The 19437-nt window shown below is 41.7% G+C and overlaps 1 long non-coding RNA gene across 1 annotated transcript in view; it reads left to right on the top strand.

The window, feature by feature from the left end:
• The first annotated feature begins 310 nt into the window (after positions 1–310).
• LOC149309714 (uncharacterized) overlaps positions 311–19437 on the top strand; it is a 68628-nt gene continuing 49501 nt past the window's right edge. The window contains exon 1 of the long non-coding RNA XR_016281845.1: positions 311–490. This is a non-coding gene — a long non-coding RNA (uncharacterized LOC149309714). The remainder of the gene's footprint in view (positions 491–19437) is intronic.

Below are 19437 nucleotides of genomic sequence, written 5' to 3'. Positions count from 1 at the left end.
CAAGGAGCCAGGGCAGTGCAAGTGGGGGTCAGAGTGGGTTGTGTCTCCAATGTGTCTATGGAATGCTGGGAAACTGTTGTTCCCAGTGTTCCCTAGCATGGAGCCAGGGCAGTGGAAGCGGTGCCAAAGCGGATTATTTCACCAGTGTGGATGCTTCTTCTCCAGCCTCCCCTTCCCTCCTCCTCTTTCCCCTCAGCTTCAGTTTTGTGGGGAAAGACTTGGAAAGGGGAGGAGGAGGAGGAGGAAGAAAGGCGGGAAGGGAAGGAGGTCTTCTTGGGGAGTGTGCTTTCTTTGGAAGATGGAGGTGAGGGGCGTCTCGTCGTCCTTGCCGCCTCTGGCGCTGGGCTCTTCGGGAGGCTGCAGCCGGTCGCCCAGGGAGGAGGCTGGGCTTCAGGCTGGAGAAAGGAGGGCAGGAGAAGCAGGAGGAGGCCAGGCAGAGGAGGAGGAGGAGGAGGAGAGGCAGCAGGGCGGCCAGAAAGAAGACAAAAAGGTCGGTCTCGCTCTTCTTCCCCCAACTCTGGCTGCAAAGGAGGGGAGACCTCAGAGCAGGCAGGGGACAAGGAGGAGGGCAGCCAGGGAGGGCCCCGCCAAAGCCCAGCTCCCTCAGCCTCTCGCAGTCCTACTGCCCAAAATGGAGGACCCTCTGGAATGGCTCCCGGACCGAAGGAGGGCTTCGGGGCGGGCGCCTCAAGACAAGAGAGGCAAGGCGTTGGGTCCTGGCTTGTTTTAAAGGGAGGCATCCAGACTGGAGCAAGCGTCCGCCTTCACACCGCTTTAACCGCCACCTCTCAAGGCTATGGAATCCTGGGAATGGGAGTTTGTCCTGGCCCCTGGAGCCAGGAGAGTTCCTCCAGTGTGGAGGCAGCCTAGTTTCCCCCCAGGTTGCTAGCTTTGTATGGATTGTTCCTGCCTTCCTTCCATCTTTTTTACCTACCTTCCTTTCTTCCTTTCCATCTTTCTTACCTTCCTCCCCCCCTCCCTTCTTTCCTTCCATCTTTCTTTCTTTCTTTCTTTCTTTCTTTCTTTCTTTCCATCTTTCTTCTTTCCTTCCTTCCTTCCCTTCCTTCTTTCCATCTTTCTTTCTTTCTTTTCTCTCTTTCTTCCTTTTCATCTTTCTTTCTTCCCTCTCCCCTCTCTCCCCCTTTCTTTATTATTTTCTTTCTTTCTTTCCATCTTCCTTTCCTTCTTACCTTCCTTCCTTCCTTCCTTCCTTCCTTCTTGTGGGAAGTGGTCAACCTGTTCTTGACCTTGCTTTCTCAGTTCTTCTGCCTTTGCCTACACTTGAGCTGCCCTGTTCCTTGCCATGGAAGTGTGGGAATGGTCTTTTGCTGTGGCACCAAACTATAATGCCACAAATGGCCCCCAAATAGCCTAGCCACATATATTTCACGATTTGGACTCTGCCACCTCTGGGGCCACAACAAACAAACCTTCCCAGAATTGCACAGCAAGATGCATAAGGCAGTTAAAGTGGCATCAAACCGGATTATTTCTGCCGTGCGGACGCAGACGATTCCTCGCAAAAGGCCCATTCTGCAGCATCAGGGCAAAAGCAGTGTTAAAGGTCCAAACCCTCTGCAGAAATAAGTGCTTGGCTAAATGCCAGTGACTTCTAGGAGCTAGTTTTATGAGACATTTTGCCTTCTCTGTCAGAGAGCTCTGGTGCCACAATAAACTACAATTTTCAGGATTCCCTAGCTCTGAGCCAGGGCAGTTAAAGCGGTCTCAAACTGAAACATTTCTGTAGTGTGTTTTGGACCAATGTTGTTTAAGGATGAGGAGATGGCAAAGCATTAAAAGAGACACTTGTTAGAAAGAGGCAGGAAAAAGAGGAGAGGAGAGATCTTTCTATTTGTGCCTGCACTGAATGGACAGTGTGTCTCTCTTGTCTGTTTGTCCTCTTATCTTTTACATTGTTCTGGATCCAGTGCCTGAGTGAGATAGGTTGAAATGGAAATAGAGGGAGGAAAAAAACACCACCCTGCTGACTCGAAAGTTTGATTTCACCATGTTGCTGGCACAAGCCTCCCTCCTCTGTTCTGTTGTATGTATGCTGTGTGTCCAGAATGACCTAGAAAGGACTATATGTGCGTGGAGCAAAAGCCCTGTTTCGAAGATGAGGGGAAAAGAAGAAACCCTGCACCTTGTTTTCTGTGGGTTTTTCAGGCTATGTGGCCATGTTCTAGAAGAGTTTATTCCTGACATTTCGCCTGCATCTGTGGCCGGCATCTTTCTCCCTCCTTGCATTATCCCCATTGATTGACTGCTTCAGATTTGTGCCACGAACAAACAAATGTTGGAGAACTGAGGGCCCATTCACATTACAAAAAAAATCGGTTCTGAAACCGATTCAATCACGTGAAGTTCCTACTCACCCCGAATCTCACACAAGCGAATCCGGGGCTTGCACACCCGTTCCGTGTTAAATGGCCCCTAGCGCGGTGTTTTTGAAATCGGCGCAAATACCGTTTCTTTTGGAAAACCCCGGGTCCTGGGAATGAGAACTTGGCCTCGATCACGATTGAGGCAAATTGAGGGAGGGATTTAGGTCAGAGGGTGGGCAAAGGGCAAGGCATTTCCTCCCCTCATCAGAGGGGAGGGGGAGGAGGAAAGAGCCCTGGGAAGAAGAGAGCAAGGGAAGGCATTCTTTAGGAGCCTCTTTTCCCTGCATCCCCTGCCCAAAGCCCTCTGTCGCTGGGCATTCCTTCCCTTGCAGGAGGAAAAAATTCAGGTCACGAACGGAGCTCATGTCAGGCAACCCCCCCCCTTTTCAAATTCAAACAATTTTTTTTGAGCAAATATGCGCATTGAATACATTATGTTTGTATTCCAGAGGCAGATGGAGCTGGGCTTGCACTTTATATCCTTGGATCTCCTTGCCTTCTGCAGAGTGGGAAGCTACAAATGTTGCAAACAATCAATGTTACATTTTTAACAATTTTTTTGGAGCAAATATGCGCATTGAATACATTATGTTTGTATTCCAGAGGCAGATGGAGCTGGGCTTGCACTTTATATCCTTGGATCTCCTTGCCTTCTGCAGAGGGGGAAGCTATAAATGTTGCAAACAATCAATGTTACATTTTTAACAATTTTTTTGGAGCAAATATGCGCATGGTTTGTCTTCTTGAGCAGATACAGCAAGGGAAGCAAAGGGAAAGCTAATGTTGCTTTTAAAAGCATAAACAAAATGCATGGCAATCCCATCCTTTGCCTGGGACAGGGGCAGATCTGACCCCAAAGCCCACAGGTTTATAAAAAAGAGAGAGAGAGAGAGAGGCATCTCTCTCCCTGCTTCAGCCGCTGAAACCCCTGTGCCTGGCTCTTTAAAAAGGGAGGACACTTTCCCCGATGCCCTGCAAACGTCACCATGACGATAGCTTGATTGGCAGCAGCCACCTCGCCAGCAGACACAGAATGCATTCGATTTCTAATTTGCAGGTCAAAATGCATTCGATTTCAAATTTGTAGTGGGCACTTGCTAACGGAGCGATTCGGGGGAGGGGCATCCGGATCAGCCCAGTTCCTTCCAGGTCTTTTAGACCAGTATGAATGGGGCCTGAGTTTTAGCAGAGAAATGGCCCAGCTTGGCTTTCCTTGGTGCTGGTAGATCTTCATTTAGTTGCAGCCAAAGATATGTGATGACCTTTAATGGGATTGTTAGCAAAGCATTGGTCTTCTCTGTAGGCTATCTGTCCTTTCCATTCATATTTGTTGCATGCCCATGCACAGGTTTAATAAGCTGAAGGCCAACATTGGAGTTATGGCTTGCAGCAGTTACTGTATCTTCCCAATTGTCTACATTGAGTGATTAAAACATTATATGCTGCAAAAATTGAGTAAAAGGGGTATCATTTACTCATGTGGAGACCAAACTACATCATTGAGAGGCGGTCATCTTCTTGAATGTGAATGTTTTCTAGACGTAAAGTATGTTTCATGGGGTGGTATTACAAGCAGCCACACAACCAACCAAAAATGATGCACAGGTTTGAGGCAAAGGGAGTCCAAACAGAGAAGCAAGCTAGTTAATCTGTTGCATAGCAAATTCTGGTTCTCTCCATGAGGTTCTGGATTTCTATTATTCACAGAAAATTCACATTTTACCCAACTTTTTCTCATACTACAGGCAGTTTGTTGCCAATGCTACATGCAGTTACTCTGTAATTTTAGACTTACTGGCTATTTTAAGATTGGTACATTTTTATTCCATGACCTTTCCCTGTTTGTTTTTTTAAAGCTGTTTGGGAGTTAGGGTATCTAAGCATGATAATTTTGTAGTTCTGTTCTGTTCTATGTGTTGTTGTTTTTGTTGTGTGCTTTTAAGTCATTTCCAACTTAGGGTGATCCTAAGGCAATCATACCAGCTTTTAAATATGTGATTAGCTTTTTAAAACGGAGGCCTGTTACAGACAGGCCAAAATAAAGCTGCTTCGAGTCACTTTGGAGGTATGGTATTTCAATGATGCATGCGTCCCAAGAGTCCAAAAGCCGCGCCAAAGCCACGTGCCAGTTCTAAGGACTGGAGTGCAGCTTTGGTGTGGCTTTTGGACTCTTAGGACGCATGCATCATTGAAATACCATATCTCCAAAGTGACTCGAAGCAGCTTTATTTTGGCCTGTCTGTAACAGGCCAAAGACTACCTATTTTAGTTGTTTGTGGCATTATCAACTGTTTACTTGGCTTTATTTTTGTCTTGCTAATAGGTTTTGACCCTTCAAGGCCCATAAACAATTTCAATGTAGAAATTCAAACACATTTCTCTAATGTTAGCTTGTACACGTTAATTAAAATACACAGCAAAGGCTACCACTGAAATCTAAGGCAACTATGACAACACCTTCAGCACTGCAAAAGCTTGCCATCAGCAGAAATCTGTGATCAGTAGTTACTTCTAGATGTACACTGTGTCTAATGTTTTTCTAGCAGCTGATAGCAGGAAGTCACTTAATGCATGTCTGCAGGTGAAGGAAGACACTGAGCTAATTAAAAACATGCACATAATTGAGACTTGGAACTGAGAAAGGTTTTTTGTTATGTTTATGAGCAGCATCTTGAAAGAAAGAGAATCGTGCCTTTCCTCAGGTGTGGCTTTTAACTGAACACACACCATTTCCCTTGAGGTCAAAGCTGATCTCACTTTCTTCAATGCTTGGAGAACTTGCTGCTTTGGGATTGATTGCAGAGAGGGAATTCTTAGGCAATTTTGGATAAACAGTAATATAACTACTGCTATGCATTTCGAGATATCTTGTTAAACATGGTATGGGCAATCCATAGTAACCCTGTATCACATCTATTGTATTTATTTTGAAATATCAAAGGGAACTTCCCCCACCCTGAATTTGGATCTTCATATAAGAGCAGATATGCACAGAAATGCATTGTTTCTCTTTTATTGAAAACCTGACTGCCTAGTGCTAGTTGACTGCCTAGTGCTATAGCACTTCTAGGCTGAAATCTATCTCACTCTCATCATAATCCTATGACATGACATCGAGGCTATAATCCTGTACTTTATTACCTGGGAGTAGTAAGCCCCAGAGCCAGTTCCTTCACAAAACAAAGGAGAGAGGGCCCTCCAAAGAAGTAATGCACCCCAAGGCAGAGGCCCCCAAAAGAAAGAAAAAAACAAACAAATTTAACACTAAAACAGGTATTTAAAAAGAGTGTAATGCCTCATTTTAATGTTATATACAACAGTTTGAGGCCTATTAAAACAGAATTCTGGTCTATAAAAGACAACAGTATAAATAAACTACAAATTATAAAGTGCAGCCTTTATAACAGTGTAATGTTTATATGCATTTTTCACCATATTGTATTAGCCACTTGTTACATTCATGTTTAGTGTAAGTTCTGCTTGAGATGTTTCCTGCTTTTCTTGGTCTGGAGTGTAGAGGGCAGAGTGAGGCAGCTGCCTCAACTAGCAGCTGCTCAGGGGCTGGTAGTAGACAGAGGTCTGTGTGTGATGCACTATGCTGTCTGCAGGTGAAGTGTCAAGCAGATGCTGCCTTGAGATTAGTACTAAAATAATATTAAATTGCCTGATCAAAATTTTTACAGAGAACAAGATAGGTGTCATGTTGGCTTTGTTCTCTTAGACAAGGTAGAAAGCCCTTTTAAACTCAATGAGGGTTAATTCCAAATAGATATTGACAATAAATGGAGGAATGAAATGAAGAAGACGTAGGCATGGTATAGACCGCCCAAAAATGGTGGCTTGATGGCGCCTGTTTTTTGGCCAGAGGGAAGCCTCACCTGCCAAATGGTGCGGTTTCCTGCCGGCAGAAAAAGAACCCACAAAAAGTGGGTTCTTTTTCTGCTGCAGTGGTGGCGTAATGAATGTGCCACCATGTAAACAGGGTGCTACCATTGTTACGCCCTCGTCATGTGTGAGGGTTGTGGTGTGTGTAGTCGCTCTGCACCCCAGGCAACCTTCACACGTAACAAGGGCACTGCAAAGCCCGGTATGTACTGGGCCATAATTTGTCTTTAAATTTCCCAGTGTCTAGGATTTAAATCCCAAGTCTCAGAACCAACATGCACATTTAACCAAATCTTGTGGTAGACTCCCTCCTAGAGTGTGTCATTTTAGGTCATAGTTGAGGATTTATGTTTTGGGCTTGTCTCCTCTTCCTCCTCATTGTCATTGCAGAAATGTCCTTCATTCATAAATTAGCATGACAGTAAGAAAACAAATATAAGTAATGCTTATAAGCTAATTTCTGTGTATTGAGTATTTGTGCTTGCTGCAGGAAGTAACTGTTGACCTTTGAAGCAGGAGGTGTTAGAGCTGACAGATGGATACCAAGTATTTCTGGAAGTTCAGGAAGGTTTCCAGGCAGTCTATAGCAATGATTTGTTCAGACTTCGGAGCCATACAAGAGACAGTCTCTCTCTTTCTATAAGGTCAGGTGCTTCCTTGGGTGTCTCCTGTCCCCATTCCACACTCTAATCCCTGAATCTGAAGAGCTGCATTTGCAGAACAACAGATTTTGTTCCTTTTGTGTGTAAACTCTGATGAAGACACAGGTAGTAAAGCACTGGAGCTGTGCAGCCAGTCTTTATTTTGAGAGTCAAACTAGATGTTAAGGGGCATTCATATGCCCTGTTATTAACCTTTCCCTGCTATATTGGGATTTCCTCAGAGATAAATGCCTGAACTATCAGACTTGCAAATTAAGCCCACCGTTACCACCTAATGACCGGTCACAAAAGACAGTGTGCTAAATGTCTTTCAGCTAGGGGACTGCCTCTATAAAACATAACTGGTTAAATCCAGAGATTCTCAGAGATATACAGGAGCTGAGTCATACAAGCAAAGTCCAGGTTGGCTAGTGTGGGTATGAGAGTTGCAGTCCCCCAAAATAACCATTTCAATCTTCTAACATGTTGGGGCTATATATAACAGACCAACCAGATGTAGATTGACATGTTTATCTCTAAAATAGCATAAAAACAAAGCTGAGCTGAAACTTGTTTCGACTATTAAGCTGAACAAAATTTAAAATCTGCTTACTTACACTAGCTGCAGGAGGATTTTTTTCTATTTTGGAAACAACATATTTTTCTGAATCTTGTTGTTGTTGTTGTTGTTGTTGTTGTTGTTGCGTGCCTTCAAAAGCGATAGCAATAGCAGCTTCATTTATACATTGCTTCATACCACCTATGCAGTCTCTAAGCAGTTTACAACTGAAAGCTAATTGCCCCCCAACAAGCTGGGTACTCATTTTAGTGACCTCGAAAGGATGCAAGCCTGAGTCAAGCTTGAGCCCTTTCACTGGTATTGAACTCACTTACGGTGACCCTAAGGCAAAACTATCATGGGATTTTCTTGATAAGATCTGTTCAGAGCAGGTTTGCCATTGCCTTCCCCTAAGGCCAAGAGTGTGTAACTTGCCCAAGGCCACCCAGTGGGTTTTATTGCTGAGCGGGGATTTGAACCCGGTTTTCCATAGTCATAGTCAAACCATTACACCACACTGGCTCTCTTGAATCTTACTTATATCAGGCTTGATTCTTGAATTTGAATTTGAATTTGATTCTTGAAGTGTGCTTGATTCTTAAATTGTATATCATGTCTTGGAAATACTCTGGTATAGTAACAACTTGTGTTGGACCTGTATTGTATTGTATTCAGAACACTTATTTTTTGGATCTCAGAAAAGAAAGGAATGGAAACCTTGATCCTGCACATATTTATCTGGATATGTATATTCCCTTTGAATTCAGTGGAATTTACTTGCTCTAGGTAGGCACGCACAGTTTTGCGGTCAAACATAAGTTGTCTGTGAGTGGCTGGAGTACATATTATTTGGGTTTCTGTCTTTTATTTCTGCACTGCTTCCTTTTATTTCATTCCCAGAATCAGTTTTGGTCCAGAAAGCTGGTTTCTGAAAGCATGAACTAAATAGGAAGAAGGGAGATTATAACTGAGAACTGTGGCAGCAGGCTGACCCTGGAGATAGTTAAGGATCTGTTTCTGAATTATTTTAAATTTAGATTATTGAGGCAGTGTAGAAGATAGTCTTGTCTGAGAGAATCCATCCTGGTTTGTCAAGTCTCACACAATGTTAGGGAATTCTGAAAGGCAACTAATAAATACAGTATTTGAGAATTATTTGATCCCTAGAAAGAATTGCTGTAGCATGCTGAGAGCGAACAGCTGTTTGGATTTTTTTTCCTAGTCAAATGATCAATAAGGGGATGAAGCTTGAAAAGCTATTCACATCGATGTTCCTGGAGTGAATGCAGAAAATGTGATTGTAATGTTTGGAACTCATTAAAATAGGTACTGGTTTGAGTTTAATGATCACAAAAGTAAAGTGAGGTATATCTCTATGTATTTGTATGTATGTCTCTGTATGTATGTACAAGATAATAGATTGTGTAAAACCTTGGACAGTTGGAAATAATGGCAAGAGAGGATGACCTAGAAGCATTTGTGTTATTATTATCTTCAGCTCCTTTCACCATACAATGGTATGCTTATTTAATTTATCCTTACCCAAACCCCTCACTGATATGTTTGGTGCAGAGCTGGTGGTGTGTCTCAGGTGTTCTATTGAGATCTCAGCTATGGTCAAATTACTTATACACTCTTCTCTGTCCTGCTATGCCATGAAGCCATTGTTTTTAGTAACGAAGAAGAATTTCCACATATGCATACATGTCTAAGTTCAGTGGGACATATTCTGAGCTGATTATGTATATTGCAAGGCAGTGAATCAGAACATGGATTGAGTTTTGAATCAGATTTTGAATTGGATCTTGTCTGTTGGGCACTTGGATGGAAAAACACAAAGAAAAAACAAAACATTAATAGAGTCAGATAAAACAAAAATAATGAAATATAAGATTTGAATTCAACGTTATAATGAAATAAGTCCAATATGTAAATACAGAATAACAAAACCAAAAGCATAATAATAATAATAATAATAATAATAATAATAATAATAACTGAGTAGCTATCCTTTCTGCATGCCAGGGAGCCTAGGAATTGGATTTAAAAACTATCCCGAGAAGGGAGCCATCATGGTGTAAAAGTCTGAGTGTTGGACTATGACTTTGGAGACCAGGGTTTTAATCCCTGCTCAGCCAAAGAAACCCACTGGGTGGCCTTGCATAAGTCACACACTCTTAGCCTCTGAGGAAGGCAAAAAAATCTTGCCAAGAAAACCCTTTAACAGATTCAATTTAGGGTTGCCATAAATCAGAAATGATTTGAAGGGACATGGCAACAACAACTGTCCAGAGTAAGTGAGATCTTTGAATGAGGCTAGGCATCTCAGGTGTTTCCTCCTCTCTCCTCCCACGAAACTTGGCTAGTGTTATGCTGAGAATCCCAACTAGAGTAGATACAATGATTCAAATATCGAATGATGAGTCTGCACAGATTCTATTGATTCAGTAAATCAAATCTATTTGGGATTAGCAATAGGGTTTAGGCTTTTGTCCCCTGCTGTGATTCTTATCCAAATTCCACTTGCAGTTTACATGGCGGAGGTGAAGCAAATTGGAGGGCTGTGTGTGCTTGTGTGCATGTGTGTGAGTGTGTGTGCATGAGAGGGAGCCTTAAACCAAGACCAAAAAAACCCCATCATCTAGCCTAGGGGTATTCCTGAAGTGGATTCCCACTTTTACTTTGAGTAAGGAAAAAACAAACATAGCTGCAAGTTACATTTTTAAGATAATATCAACTTTGACCCTGAGGAACACCAAATATTAGGGTTTTGTGAAGAGAGTGTCTCTGGTAGAAAGCATTTTACTGATGACATTCACTTTCAACCAACATGTTTAAATTCTGACCTGACTACGTTGGTTCTTTAATACTAGGAGAATAGGTGACATCCTTGGCTTTGTGTTTGTATATGTGCATACACCAGAGACAATTATTTTTTCTTAAAAGTGCTATTTGTCTTCAGAAGTCATAAGAGCTAGAACACAAGAACATTGTACCCACCATGGAACAAACCTGTGATTTCCCAAAACAGTATTCAAATAGTGTACAGAATTTGACAACTTTTGAAGCCATCTGTACTTTAGTAGTGGAGGGACTTCAAGTGTTCTGTGTTTGAGGGTCTGTATAACCTAAAAGCATCAGATGTGATCTGATCTTGGAAGCCAAGGAGGGCCAATCCTGGTTAGCAGTTAGATGGGAAACTGCCAGTTAAGGCCAAATGCTGCAGGCTATATTTCAGAGGAAGAAATTGGTAAAACCACTTCTAAGAATTCTTTGCCTAAGAAAATTCTATGAAACCCATGGGATCTGTATAAGTCAGCAGGTGATTTGAAGGCACATGAATACATACATGCTTGCACTGAGTCATTTAAGATCTTTTTCACATATGCAGCTCAAAATAGCAACATTTTAAATAGGCTCCTAATGGAATATCCATATTGGTTGAGACTGACATTCAGTTTTTCTCCTTAAGTGTCACAGAATTCATGGAAAGTGAATCAAATGTGCATCATAGTATCACATATGAAAACACTCCTGGGGTTTAAATTGATTCCATGCTGCCTGGGTATTTATCCTCTCATTGAAATGGAATAACCTCAACTGATCTGTAAAGATCAGTGTAGGTGCTTACAGAGAAAGAGCAAGAGACAGAGACACACATAGAGAGGAAGAAAGGAACAAGGAACAAAGAAAAAGAAAGTATTCCTCAGCCCAGCTCCTTAAGCCCTGACTGCTCAAGGAGTCAATCAGGAGTCAAGGAGCACCACTCAACAATATTTAAGTTCTTCCTTTATTTGAAAATCTTGGACATAGGATTGCTGATGAGGATTTAAAAATGGTTTGACCTCAACCTGAAACTGAGAGTGCTTCCACATGAACATTTATTGGGAAATTGCCCTGTCTCATGCATTGCTTTCTGTGGGTGTCTTGATGTTGTCTTTCAGCTGTAATACTTCGCTACTGTGTTGTCCATCTTTTTCTGACTACAGAAAATCTGACTACAGCAAGAGAGCTTTAGCTTGACAATGCCTCTTGACTGGCAGGGCTAGAAACCCCACAGTTGGAAGCACCCCAAAGGAAAAGTATTTGTTTATTTTTTTAAAAAAAAACACCAGAACCATTAATGAAAGCAAATGGGAAAGGGAGTGATGTTCAGTGTGATTTAATGTCTTCAGATGAGTGAGTTGCTTCATAAGTTTCTCCATCATCAGACATTGCATAATCAATTTGCAAAGCTGATAAGGATACTGAGGACAATCCTGGCTATTCTCCAGTACCTCTCAGTCATTGACTACTCCAGGGCTGTGCTGTGTATTGTCATGTGCACATATACATACTCTTCCTTGCCATTGTTGATACCTGTCAATAAAGTATTTCCATCTATTTCCTTGAAAAGTATATCATGTTTATGGAAAGAAATGGTTTCAAAATGTGCAGTCTCATTTGGGTTTATCTAGGAGTGTTAGTATTGATGAAGAACAACCCTTAATGTATACACATTATGCTTTGCATTCCAAAGGCCTGAGGTTCAGTTATTGCTATTTCTAGTCAGATGGATTAAGCAGCTAGTGATAGGGAAGGACGTCTGTCTGAAACCCTGGAAAGAGTGTAGCCTCTGCCAAACAGAGCAGACAGTACTGGGTTAGATAAACAAATCGGTTAATCTAGTATAATGTAACATCATGTCTTAGTATTGCAGTGACCAAGGAGTTAGATCTTTGGCCTGAGTCAGTAGCAGTTGACCCAACTGCCTCCTTGTGTTTACAGAAGGTTGTTGACTTCCATAGGATTTCAAGAGTAAAAGTGAGGGTAGGGTATATGAATCAAGGTATACTGGCTAAATGCTGTACCTTGTGAGAAATTTATAAAGGTACTCCTAACCACATAAAGACAACATGGTTATATTGTGTGTGATTGTGAGAAGTACATTTTTCATTTAAAGCATGAATGGGCAAATCCCTAGGATTGGGGTCAAATGGGTTCTCCCTTGGGTTCCCACTGGAGACCCCCCCTGCTACTGCCATACCTGCCACTGCTTTTTATCATGTAGCCTTTAGTCCATCAGTTCATTTATGACAGTCTTCAACGCATCTACAGGAAAACATGGTGGCAGCATTCACCTTCTTTCTAGACGAATTACACTACCAGAACACTGCTGGCAGTGGAATTCTGCTGATAACCAAAGTGAGTGGGAGATTCAGTGGGGCACTTGCAAAGGTGGATGGGGGAGCCCATGGCCCATGTTTTGTTATTGCTGAGCGCCTTCAAGTCATTTTCAGCTTATGGCCATCCTAAGGTGAACAATCATAGGGTTTTGATGAGATTTGTTCAGAGGAGGTTTGCCTTTTCCTTCCTCTGGGGCTGAGAGTGTATGATTTGCCCAAAATCATCCAGTGGGGTTTCTATGACCAAGCAGTGATTCAAACCCTGGTCTCCAGAGTTCTAGTCCAATGCTCTAACTACTGCACTGTGTTGGTTCACTCATGTTTCATGCATTCTTTATCTAAAGGCAATACGAGAAAAAACACATTTAATGAAACTTCTTCATATAAGCATGGAAAGACTATCCAGAGCATACCTTATGCATGAGAAGTCAAGGCTTAGATAACTAGGGTTTTATTGGGAGGGGGCAAAATGGGAGCATTCCTCTCCATACCTGAATGAAAATTTTCTACTTTTTCTTCAAATTTCTAGCATTGAAGAGACTGAGACATTGAAAACCATTGACTCCTTGAACTCTTTACGTTTGTGGTGTTCTCATTCCCTCTGCAATATTGCCTGTACACTTTCTTTGGATGCCCAAACTGTATTTTTAAATGCTTAACATGTAGCTTTAATTAATTCATTAAAAGTGGTTGTACCCTGCCCTTCAGCCAAAAAGGCTGTCAGGGCAGCTTACAAATAATTAATTTTCAGTTCCCTGTCCTCAAGCTTACACTCAGGATCAGATTTCAAAATGACCTTAACAAATTAGATAGCTAAGTCAAAACTAACAAAATGAATTCCAACAGGGAGAAATATAAGCTACTACATTTGGGCAGTGCAAAGGGATCTAGGAATCTTAGTGGAGCACAAGTGGAACATGAGTCAGAAGAGTGATGCAGCAGCTAGAAAAGCCAGTGTGATTCTAGGCGTCATCAACAGGAGTATAGTGTCTAGACTGAGGAAAGTAATAGTGCCTCTTTATTCTGCTTTGATCAGATCTTATCTGGAATACTGTGTCCAGTTCTGGGCACAATTCAAGAAGGATGTTGACAAGCAGGAGCCTGTTCAGAGGAGGGTGAGCAAACTAGTGAAAGATCTGGAAACCATGCCCATTGAGCAATGGCTTAAAGAGTGGACATGTTTAGCTTGGAGAAGAGAAGGTTAAGAGGTGACATGATAGCCATGTTTATTTGAAAGAATGTCATATGGAAGAAATATTTGAAAGAATGTCATTCTGAAGATGGAATAAGTTTGTTTTCTCTGACTCCAGAGACTGAAGCAATAGATTCAAGCTACAGGAAAAGAGATTCCACCTAAGCATTAAGAAGAACTTTCTAGTGGTAAGAGCTGTTTGACAGTGGCACACACTGACCTGGAGAGTGGTGAACCTCCTCCTTTAGAGGTTTTTAAACAGAGCCAGGATGGCCACCTGCCCGGAGTGCTTTGACTGTGTGTTCCTGCATGGCAGGGGGTTGGACTGGATGTTCTTTGTGGTCTCTTCCAGCTTTATGACTATGTTTTTATCTAAATAGGATGCAGAACATCAGTAAAGGGGATGGCAATGAGTGAAGGGATTAAGTCTTGCATATACTGTCTATTCTTCTCTTCCTCTAAGGCAGCTGTTCTCAACCTGTGGGTCACTACTCCTTTGGGGGTCGAACGATCCTTTCACAGGAGTTGCCTAAGACCATCGGAAAACACATATTTCCAATGGTCTTAGGAACTGAGACACTGCAGTTTTATGGATGGGGGTCACCACAACATGAGGAACTATATTAAAGGGTCATGGCATTAGGAAGGTTGAGAACCACTGCTCTAAGGCCACAGCAGTTGCAGCTGAAATAGAGGGGAAGGGCTTCCCTTTGCTGTTGGGGCTAAGGCATAATGGAGTTGTGCCTGCCTTTTCTTCTTTCTCTCGAGGCCACAGTGATAGCAGCAGGAATGGAAGGGAGGTTAAGTTACAATTTTAACTTCTTATAAACTGAAGTTAGTCTTTTAATTTAATATAACAGTATTTAACTTAATACAGGAATATTCTTTTAACTTAATACAGGAAAGCAAGAAACCTGGGGACTGTATACAATTTCATTGTGGGGAAGCAAAATTCTTGTTGGGGGAGCTATGCCCTCACAGTCTTCCCTGGTTCGTGTACTTTTGGTTATATCCAAAACTTACCCTTTGATGGAAAGTGGGCTTTCATCAGTAGAAGAAGTCCTTCCTTGTGAAGAAGACCACTACTATCAGAGCAATATAATCTTTAGATGTGATATATAACATCACGCTTTCACACATTCATACTTGGTTCAACTTCATGATAAAAGGATTGGATTCTTGGAACTTTTGACAATTTTATGTCTTTGTGATATATCTTTCACTCACACTTTGTTGTGTAAGTAATGACTGCTTACAGTAGACTCAGCACAGTGGAAATCTTAAGTGAACATGTTTTGTTTGTTTGTGACTGTATGAAGCCATTAAGCAAACTTGTTAGTCCAACAGCAAACATTCAATATAGCTTACACCAGAGAGCCTTTGGAAAACATGATGTGGATGCAGAATGTGCATTCCTTTCATCATGCTGGACTATCGGGCTTTGGAAGCAAAGATTCATAAAAGAAACAACCAAAACAGAATAACATGTGCTATATATTATTTTAGGTCATCTACAACTGAGTGTTAAGTTTGCTTTGAAGAGTGAAAAAGAAAGAGAATGGTAGCTCTTTAAATCAAGACTAAACTGTGTTGAATGTGTTAACATACATTACAAATATTTTTAAAACACTGAATTCTTGGGCAACAGAAAATGACAGAAGCCATCAAAAATAAAATAACATGGCTTAGGCTGTATCTGCACTGCAGAAATAACCCAGTTTGACACCACTTTAATTGTCATGGCTCGATGCCATGTGATTCTTGGAATTGTGAATTCTATAGCATTGAGCTATGTCAGTTAAAGTGGTGTCAAAATGGATTATTTCTGCAGTGTGAATACAGCTTTAGATGGGTTTGAATACCTGTGTATTGAACCTCATACTTGTGACTTAGGAGGGTCTTTTTATGATAAGGTACAGATGTTAACAGGTACTGTATGTGATAGGTGATCTTGGTGAATGTAGCCAGTGTGAATGGATGAGGGTTTCTTTACTGTTTGGTTTTGATCAAGATCTACTGAAATTCACCAGTTTCTGCTTATAGAGGAAGAACTTGATTTTTTTCAATTCTTAAACTGGAGGTTGGAGAAGGTAAAGCAAACTTAATACTATTACCATCCTTTTCCTAAGAACTGTTGGCCCTCTGTATCCACAGATTCTCTATGCATGGATTCCACCATCAACAGTTTACCTCCCCCCATTTCCCAAAAGCAAACCTTGATTTTTTTCAATTTATATAGGAGACCACATTTTACTACACAATTGTATATAATAGGACTTGAACACTCACGGATTTTGATATCCACTGCAGATCCTGGAAACAGACCCAAGTTGATACCAAAGGCTCACTCTATTCTGTTTGTTTTGTGCCTTCAAGTAATTTCTGACTTATGGTGACCCTATCATTGGTTTTCTTCAGCAAATATCTTTAGAGGAGGTTTGCCATTATCTTCCTCTGAGGTCGAGAAAAGGTCAATTGCCCAAAGTCACCCAGTGGGTTTCCATGGTTAAGTAGTGTCTCAAACCTTCGTCTTGTACAATCTAAGTCCAATATGGTTTAGGTCCAGGTTCTTTGATGACTATCCTCTCATACGAAGCTGTCTGTGTTCTGACATCTGCTAAGGAGGGACTTAGAATCATAGAATCATAGAATAATAGAGTTGGAAGAGACCACTAGGGCCATCCAGTCCAACCCCCTGCCATGCAGGAAATCCAAATCAAAGCATCCCTGACAGATGGCCATCCAGCCTCTGTTTAAAGACCTCCAAGGAAGGAGACTCTATCACCCTCCGAGGGAGTGCATTCCACTGTCGAACAGCCCTTACTGTCAGGAAGTTCCTCCTAATGTTCAGGTGGAATCTCTTTTCCTGTAGCTTGCATCCATTGTTCCGGGTCCTGTTTTCTGGAGCAGCAGAAAACAAGCTTGCTCCCTCTTCAATATGACATCCTTTCAAATATTTAAACTGGGCTATCATATCACCTCTTAACCTTCTTTTCTCCAGGCTAAACATCCCCAGCTCCCTAAGTCGTTCCTCATAGGGCATGGTTTCCAGACCCTTCACCATTTTTGTCGCCGTCCTTTGGACACGCTCCAGTTTCTCAATGTCCTTTCTGAATTGTGGTGCCCAGAACTGGACACAATATTCTAGGTGGGGCCTGACCAGAGCAGAATACAGTGGCACTATTACTTCTCTTGATCTAGACACTATACTTCTATTGATGCAGCCTAAAATAGCATTGGCCTTTTTAGCTGCCGCATCACACTGTTCACTCATGTTCAACTTGTGGTCCACTTGGACTCCTAAATCCCTTTCACACGTAGTTTCATTCAGCCAGGTGTCACCCATCCTATATCTGTGCATTTTATTTTTCCGCCCTAAGTGCAATACCTTACATTTCTCTGTGTTGAATTTCATTTTGTTAGCTTTGGCCCAGCTTTCTAGTCTATTCAGGTCATTTTGAATCTTGATCCTGTCCTCTGGGGTATTAGCTATCCCCCCTAATTTGGTGTCATCTGCAAATTTGATAAGTATGCTCCCAATTCTGTCATCCAGGTCATTGATAAAGATGTTGAATAGCACTGGGCCCAGGACAGAGCCCTGTGGAACCCCACTGGTCACTTCTCTCCAGGATGAAAAGGAGCCATTGTTGAGCACCCTTTGGGTTCGGCCGGTCAACCAATTACAGATCCATGTAACAGTTCCTTTGTCTAGCCCACATTTTACAAGCTTGTTTGGAGGTATGTCATGGGAAACCTTGTCAAAGGCCTTACTGAAATCAAGATATACTATATCCACAGCATTCCCTTCATCTACTAAGCTGGTAATTTTATCAAAGAAAGAGATTAGGTTTGTCTGGCATGACTTGTTTCTCTGAAACCCATGTTGACTTTTTGTGATTATGGCATTGCCTTCTCTCTGTCCAACCACTCTCACAGGTATATATGGTGGGAATGTGGAAAAGGACCTTTTTGTAGTTTCCCTAAGCTTTGGAATTTTTCCAGAGAGGTTAGACTGTCACCCTCCCTGCTCTCATTCCTCAGACAGCTGAAGACTTTTCTGTTTGAAAGGCCTTTGAGGACTCAGTGTACAAGGCACATCCTACCTAAATAATGTGCAGGACTTTCTACTTGCTATTTTGTTGTGTTGGCTTCTTTTCAATACCTTATGTTTTTATCTAGTTTTAATTTTTGAATAGCTTAATCATCTCTTAACTTTTGCATTTTGTCAGTTTTAACTATGTTTTCTTTTAATCTGATGCAAGATGCCTTGAATCCCAAACTGGGAAAAGCGAGGATATGAATAAATATAACAACAACAACAACAACACTCAAACCACTATACACTGGCTTTCTTATGTATTCTGTAAAAAAAAAAAATGCCTCCAGGAATACATGTAGCACAGAAGAGGGATTACAGCAAAATATCTCCAACTAAGAAGTATTTATAGGCATCATCATTAGCACACATGTAGTGTATCAGCCTAACAAATGAATAAGGTGTTTGAAGTGCCTTGGAGAATAGAAACCATGTTCTGAAGTGCAAGCTGTCACTAGAAATAGCACATTGTTTGAGTGATATGTCTTAAAAAGCTATTCCATTATTGTGAGAGCTTTCATGTTCTGAGTATTCTCTCTGTTTGCATAGAAGGGTCATATAAAATGTCAAATATCGATACTGAGGCAGTACTGAGTTTAACATGTTTAAAATTAATGTGCATTGAATGCTTTGCCCTAATGCCATGTGCGGGAATGTATGTGGTATATCAAAGAGGCTGCAGGAAATGGAAGCATCTCCTTTATTGGCATTGGGCAGTCTTTTCAATAGAAGGCCAAATTTCTCTAGCCACAGATAAATAACTGAACAAACAAGCAAATAAATATGCAAGGTTTACATTTTAACCAGGGGTTTTCATTCAGTTTGGTCATAAGGAATCACTTCCTCTTGTGAGCTCTCTTGGTTGAAGGAACAATTTTTTAGAAATTGTTGCAGGAAATAGGCCATTTGCTGAATAAAGTGATCAGAATAATTGTTTCCAAACTAAGGCTCGAGACAGATGGGTTAAAGGGCGGGCCGCCGCCAATACTAGGGTTAAGAAGTGCACACCATCTGCACACCCCCAAACTCTAGGACATACAGGCACCACCATGACTGTGCGGCCCCGCCCACATGGTGCACACATGCATGATGCAAGTGCGGCAGAGCATCCACACCTCTGGGCACCGCACTTATGTCATGGATGTGTGACAGGTGCAGTCATGGCGTGCGGAATGTGCCACAAAAAAACCTGCTTGTCGCAGGTTTTTTTTTTTACTCTAGAGAGATGCCACACAGTTGGGCTGCTGCGGCGTTCCTCTGGAGTTAAAACAGGAGCCTCCAGTTCACCGTTTTCTGGTGGTCTGTTGAGCCCCTAAATTAAACTTGTTTCTAGGTAGAAGACTGCAAGATTTTGCTCAGTTGATAGCCTGTGATGGGAACCCTAGGTGAAAAAACTATAGTGAAGCATGGCATGGTGTGATTTCCAGGCTGGAAAATGATAAACCATTGTAGAGAGCATTCAATAAGTACTATAACTGGATGATGATAATGATGATGATGATGATGATGATGATG

Source organism: Sceloporus occidentalis, unplaced genomic scaffold (assembly GCF_023333645.1).
Source record: "Sceloporus occidentalis isolate IW3139 unplaced genomic scaffold, rSceOcc1.0.p SCAF_7, whole genome shotgun sequence".
NCBI classification, from domain to species: domain Eukaryota; kingdom Metazoa; phylum Chordata; class Lepidosauria; order Squamata; family Phrynosomatidae; genus Sceloporus; species Sceloporus occidentalis.
The sequence above is the reverse complement of the archived record's forward strand: the minus strand, read 5'-3'. Positions and strand labels throughout refer to the sequence as shown.